Raw genomic sequence first — 7,543 nt, 5'->3', positions numbered from 1 at the left:
TTGGTCGTCGAAGCCTCTTAGAAGGATGGCCAATGGCATTATTTTTCCGCATGTTGGACATAAGTGGGCTGCATGCGTGGTCCTTAAAGAGACAATACTCAGATGAACCGCTTTAATTGGTGAAGAAGCTTGTGAACCCGTTGGTGACACCACAGATAAAAAGCGTGACAAGAATCATATACCCGCCCACCCTGGTTCGGTCTAAGGCACTGCTTTCCGGACGGACAGCGGTCAGCGGCACGATTCCGCCCAACGGATTAATGTCGAGGTCCTGTGTGCCGTCCAGCCTGTGGATGGTTTGTAAGGCGGTTTTCCATCTGCCTCGACGAATTCCGCCTCAGTTACACTATGTCGGCGATTACTGCGCAAACACTTTCTCTACGTGTGCGTACACCATAATTACTCTACCACGCAAACAGTGGGTTCCACCGGGGCCTGAACCGCACAATAACCCTGGGTTCGGTGTGGGGCGTCGGTGGGGTGAGTGGACTGCTGTAGCCTGTTGTGGGGTTGTGAACCACTGAGGGCTACAGCGGGGAGTAAGCCTCTCCATCGTTTCTAGGTACCCAGTGCCATACAATACAATCATATATCCCGTGAACTCCATGTATCGTTCACCATGTTTAGGATGTAGCAGAAGCAAGAGTACAATTCGTTGTAGACGATTGGAAAAATGCAAAACTTGAAATGCTAAACATGTTCCACCTGTGACCCGAAAAAGACATCTTACATTTTCATTGTTGCAAGAAGCCAATCTGACTTGAAATCTGTACAACAATTTCCAGGGACTGGGAAAAAAAAGCTCTGAGAAGGAAACTGAACACCTAAAAAGTTTGTGCAATTTTCATATTTCAATGTTTTGTGAGAGTTTTTTTGTGTTTTATTACATGAATAATAAACGATGCAAACATAGCGAAAAATAAAATTTGGTATGCAAGGTATTTGAGTTTTCATAGCATTAACATTATCATGTAATATTATGTTCCTTTTGTACAGTTTTTTGTTTAAATGCGTTTTTCGTAAAAATTCACTTTAAAATTTATTTGAATATATTTTTTGCGTGGTATTAGCGCAGTCTTTTCCATAAAACCTGAACTGTTCAACTAAAATTGCTGAAAGCAATTTTTATGGCTATTCAAATATAGTGGTCACTCAGACCGCACCTGGGACAGTGTGTGACAAAAAAAGAGCCCTGGGAAGCTAAGGGTTAATCTTCGAAAATAGGAATGCGGAGTTTGCACATTAATCTAGTAATGGCTACATGTAAAACCGATAGCGTTCTTCAAACATTTTCCAGCGTGAATCTCACTTTCGGGCAGGGATTGTTGTCAGTTGACAGTTATCACTTGGCGCGTCAAGCGATAACAGATTATCACGTCTGCGGCAACGCTTCGCTGACTCATGCACAAAGACGTGTTGCATGCTGCGAACGTTTACATGCTCGCGTGAGACCGATGGAAACATCCACGTGGCGCAAAAGTGCTGTGTAACGTCGCTGAAATAAACTGGCTAGACGGAAGAGCTGAGATTCGCTTTTAGTTCAGCTACCTGGCGCCAGGTAGCGAGCGTGACTGAAAAATACAAAATGTCAGGGGCGTAGCCCTCGACGTCACTGGATGTTCGTGCAGCTTATCAGCTGACGAGAACCATTCATCTGTTTTTTCTTTTTTTTTCTTTTCTTTTCTTTTTTTTTCTTTTTTAAATCAGTCTACTGACTGGTTTGATGCGGCCCGCCACGAATTCCTTTCCTGTGCTAACCTCTTTATCTCAGAGTAGCACTTGCAACCTACGTCCTCAATTATTTGCTTGACGTATTCCAATCTCTGTCTTCCTCTACAGTTTTTGCCCTCTACAGCTCCCTCTAGTACCATGGAAGTCATTCCCTCATGTCTTAGCAGATGTCCTATCATCCTGTCCCTTCTCCTTATCAGTGTTTTCCACATATTCCTTTCCTCTCCGATTCTGCGTAGAACCTCCTCATTCCTTACCTTATCAGTCCACCTAATTTTCAACATTCGTCTATAGCACCACATCTCAAATGCTTCGATTCTCTTCTGTTCCGGTTTTCTCACAGTCCATGTTTCACTACCATACAATACTGTACTCCAGACGTACATCCTCAGAAATTTCTTCCTCAAATTAAGGCCGGTATTTGATATTAGTAGACTTCTCTTGGCCAGAAATGCCTTTTTTGCCATAGCGAGTCTGCTTTTGATGTCCTCCTTGCTCCGTCCGTCATTGGTTATTTTACTGCCTAGGTAGCAGAATTCCTTAACTTCATTGACTTCGTGACCATCAATCCTGATGTTATGTTTCTCGCTGTTCTCATTTCTACTACTTCTCATTACTTTCGTCTTTCTCCAATTTACTCTCAAACCCTACTGTGTATTCATTAGACTGTTCATTCCGTTCATCAGATCATTTAATTCTTCTTCACTTTCACTCAGGATAGCAATGTCATCAGCGAATCGTATCATTGATATCCTTTCACCTTGTATTTTTATTCCACTCCTGAACCTTTCTTTCATTTCCATTATTGCTTCCTCGATGTACAGATTGAAGAGTAGGGGCGAAAGGCTACAGCCTTGTCTTACACCCTTCTTAATACGAGCACTTCGTTCTTGATCGTCCACTCTTATTATTCCTTCTTGGTTGTTGTACATATTGTATATGACCCGTCTCTCCCTATAGCTTACCCCTACTTTTTTCGGAATCTCGAACAGCTTGCACCATTTTATATTGTCGAACGCTTTTTCCAGGTCGACAAATCCTATGAACGTGTCTTGATTTTTCTTTAGCTTTGCTTCCATTATTAGCCGTAACGTCAGAATTGCCTCTCTAGTCCCTTTACCTTTCTTAAAACCAAACTGATCGTCACCTAGCGCATTCTCAATTTTCTTTTCCATTCTTCTGTATATTGTTCTTGTAAGCAGCTTCGATGCATGAGCTGTTAAGCTGATTGTGCGATAATTCTCGCACTTGTCAGCTCTTGCCGTCTTCGGAACTGTGTGGATGATGCTTTGCCGAAAGTCAGATGGTATGTCGCCAGACTCATATATTCTACACACCAACGTGAATAGTCGTTTTGTTGCCACTTCCTCCAAAGCTCTTTTAAATTCCGATTCTAATACTGGATCCCCTATCTCTTCTAAATCGACTCCTGTTTCTTCTTCTATCACATCAGACAAATCTTCACCCTCATAGAGGCTTTCAATGTATTCTTTCCACCTATCCGCTCTCTCCTCTACATTTAACAGTGGGATTCCCGTTGCACTCTTAATGTTACCACCGTTGCTTTTAACGTCACCAAAGGTTGTTTTGACTTTCCTGTATGCTGAGCCTGTCCTCCCGACAATCATATCTTTTTCGATGTCTTCACATTTTTCCTGCAGCCATTTCGTCTTAGATTCCCTGCACTTCCTATTTATTTCATTCCTCAGCGACTTGTATTTCTGTATTCCTGATTTTCCCGGAACATGTTTGTACTCCCTCCTTTCATCAATCAACTGAAGTATTTCTCTGTTACCCATGGTTTCTTCGCAGCTACCTTCTTTGTACCTATGTTTTATTTCCCAACTTCTGTGATGACCCTTTTTAGAGATGTCCATTCCTCTTCAACTGTACTGCCTACTGCGCTATTCCTTATTGCTGTATCTATAGCGTTAGAGAACTTCAAACGTATCTCGTCATTCCTTAGTACTTCCGTATCCCACTTCTTTGCGTATTGATTCTTCCTGACTAATGTCTTGAACTTCAGCCTACTCTTCATCACTACTATATTGTGATCTGAGTCTATATCTGCTCCTGGGTACGCCTTACAATCCAGTATCTGATTTCGTAATCTCTGTCTGACCATGATGTAATCTAATTGAAATCTTCCCGTATCTCCCGGCCTTTTCCAAGTATACCTCCTCCTCTTGTGATTCTTGAACTTGTTACAGAACTCAGTTAGTCTTTCTCCTCTTTCATTCCTTGTCCCATGCCCATATTCTCCTGTAACCTTTTCTTCTACTCCTTCCCCTACAACTGCATTCCAGTCGCCCATGACTATTAGATTTTCGTCCCCCTTTACATACTGCATTACCCGTTCAATATCCTCATACACTTTCTCTATCTGTTCATCTTCAGCTTGCGACGTCGGCATGTATACCTAAATTATCGTTGTCGGTGTTGGTCTGCTGTCGATTCTGATTAGACCAACCCGGTCACTGAACTGTTCACAGTAACACACCCTCTGCCCTACCTTGCTATTCATAACGAATCCTACACCTGTTATACCATTTTCTGCTGCTGTTGATATTACCCGATACTCATCTGACCAGAAATCCTTGTCTTCCTTCCACTTCACTTCACTGACCCCTACTATATCTAGATTGAGCCTTTGCATTTCCCTTTTCAGATTTTCTAGTTTCCCTACCACGTTCAAGCTTCTGACATTCCACGCCCCGACTCGTAGAACGTTATCCTTTCGTTGATTATTCAATCTTTTTCTCATGGTAACCTCCCCCTTGGCAGTCCCCTCCCGGAGATCCGAATGGGGGACTATTCCGGAATCTTTTGCCAATGGAGAGATCATCATGACACTTCTTCAATTACAGGCCACATGTCCTGTGGATACGCGTTACGTGTCTTTAATGCAGTGGTTTCCATTGCCTTCTGCATCCTCATGTCGTTGATCATTGCTGATACTTCCGCCATTAGGGGCAATTTCCCACCCCTAGGACAAGAGAGTGCCCTGAACCTCTATCCGCTCCTCCGCCCTCTTTGACAAGGCCGTTGGCAGAATGAGGCTGACTTCTTACGCCGGAAGTCTTCGGCCGCCAATGATGATTATTTATCGAAATTTTGGCAGTGGCGGGGATCGAACCCGGGACCGAAGACGTTTTGATTATGAGTCAAAGACGCTACCCCTAGACCACGGGTACTCCCCATTCATCTGTGCGTCACTGTTACTGACTAAGGGATATGTCTGCAGTAAATATGTTACTGCAGGTAGTTTGAAAATTAAAGAAGCTGAGACACTGAATGTTGTTGAACAGTTCAAAGAAAACTTGAGTCTAATTTGAAATAGGTATCCCACTCATACAATTATAGTACCCTCGATATGCTGGAAAAATTATACGTTTAAAGCCAGCGCAGGCATAAAACGTCATCCGAAATTGTACTGAATGCTTTCTCAGAAAATGATCCCACTCGAAGCGTAAATGGTTGCGAAAGCATACTTGTAATCTTAGCAACAAATAATCCTGGACCAATACGGAGTATTATGACGGATACACGGATTAGTGATCACAAGGCAATTGCTGCTAGGCTGATACCGTAAGACCCTCAAACATCAAAAACAAACGCAAAGTACATTTATTTTAAAAAAGCTGAAACAAATGCTCTTAACGACTTTTTAAGAGACTCTCTCCTCTCCTTCCAACCTGATCATATGAGCGTAGAAAAGGTGTGGAATGATTTCGGATATATAGTATCGACGGCAATTGAGAGATATATACCACATAAATTAATAAATGATGGTTCTGATTCCCCATGGTACACAAAACGGGTCAGATCGCTGTTGCAGAGGCAACGAAAAAAGCTTGCCAAATTTGAAAGAACGCTAAATCCCCAAGATTGGCAAAGTTTTTCAGAAGTTCGAAATATAGCGCGTGCTTCAATGCGAGGTGCTTTTAATAATTTCCACAACGAAACTCTGTCTCGGAATCTGGTAGAAAACCCAAAGAGATTCTGGTCATACCTAAAGCACACCAGTGGCAAGACGCAATCAACACCTTCACTGCGTGATAACAACGGTGAGCCACTGATGACAGTGCCACCAAAGCAGAGTTATGAAACACTGTTTTCCGAAACTCCTTCATCAAAGAAGAAGAAGTAAAAATTCCTAAATTCCAATCAAGAACAACTGCCAAGATAAGAAACATAGAAGTAGATATTTTCGGTGAAGCAAAGCATCCGGTCCAGGCTGAATACCAGTCATGTTCCTTTCAGAGTATGCTGATAAAATAGCTCGATATGTAGCAATTATATACAACTGCTCGCTCATAGAAAAATCCATACCTAAAGACTGGAAAACGGCTCACGTCATATCAATAACCAACAAAAGGGGAATGGGAGTAAACCGCTGAATTACAGGCCCTTATCACTAACGTTGATCTGCAGTAGAGTTTTGGAACATAAACTGTGTTCGACCATTATCAATTACTTCAAAGAAATCGATTTATTGACACATAGCACGGATTCAAAAAATATCGTTTTTGTGAAACACAACTAACTGTTTACACTCGTGAAGTAATGAGTGCTATCGACTCAGATTGATTCCATACTTTTAGATTTCCAGGATGCTTTCGACACCGTTCTTCACAAGCGTTTCAAAAATGGTTCAAATGGCTCTGAGCACTATGCGACTTAACTTCTGAGGTCATCAGTCGCCTAGAACTTAGAACTAATTAAACCTAACTAACCTAAGGACATCACACACATCGATGCCCGAGGCAGGATTCGAACCTGCGACCGGAGCGGTCGCTCGGCTCCGGACTGTAGCGCCTAGAACCGCACGGCCGCTCCGACCGGCCACATGCGTTTCAAACCAAACTGCGTGGCTCTGGAATATCCCCTCAGTTTTGCGACTGGATTCGCGATTTCCTGTCAGAAAGGTCACAGGTCGTAGTATTAGAAGGAAATTCATCGAGTAAAACAGAAGTAATATCCGGCGTTCCCCAAGATTAGATTAGATTAGATTTACTTTCATTCCAATTGATCCGTAGTGAGGAGGTTCTCCAGGATGTGGAACATGTCAGAAAAACAACAATACATGACAAATATTTACAACTAAAACAAATAAGCTAATGTACCATTCCACAGGTCCCAAGTGGAATGATCGTCATTTTTTAATGAACACTAAGAGTCATTTTTTCAAATACTATTGCACTGAATTTAAAATAAAAAAGTTTTTTATTTATTTATAAGGAAGTGTTATAGGCCCTATATTGTTACTGATCTATATTAATGACATAGGAGACAATCTGAGTAGCCCTCTTTAATAGTTTGCAGATGACGCTATCATTTACCGTCTTGTAAAGTCATCATATGACCAGAACAAATTGCAAAATGATTTAGCTAAGATATCTGAATGGTGCAAAAAGTGGCAATTGACCCTGAATAAAGAAAAGTGTGAAGTTATTCGCATGAGTACTAAAAGAAATCCGCCAAATTTCGATTACGCGATAAGTCACACAAATCTGAAGGCTGTAAATTCAACTACATATTTAGGGATTACAATTACAAATAACGTAAATTGGAACGATCACATAGATAATGATGTGAGTAGAGAAAACCAAAGACTGCGATTTATTGGCAGAACACTTAGAAGGTGCAACAGGTCTCCTAAAGAGACTGCTTACACCACGTTGGTCTCCCCTATTCTGGGCCGGCCGAAGTGGCCTTGCGGTTAAAGGCGCTGCAGTCTGGAACCGCAAGACCGCTACGGTCGCAGGTTCGAATCCTGCCTCGGGCATGGATGTTTGTGATGTCCTTAGGT

This window comes from Schistocerca piceifrons, chromosome 1 (assembly GCF_021461385.2).
Source record: "Schistocerca piceifrons isolate TAMUIC-IGC-003096 chromosome 1, iqSchPice1.1, whole genome shotgun sequence".
In the NCBI taxonomy this organism is placed as follows: domain Eukaryota; kingdom Metazoa; phylum Arthropoda; class Insecta; order Orthoptera; family Acrididae; genus Schistocerca; species Schistocerca piceifrons.
The sequence above is the reverse complement of the archived record's forward strand: the minus strand, read 5'-3'. Positions refer to the sequence as shown.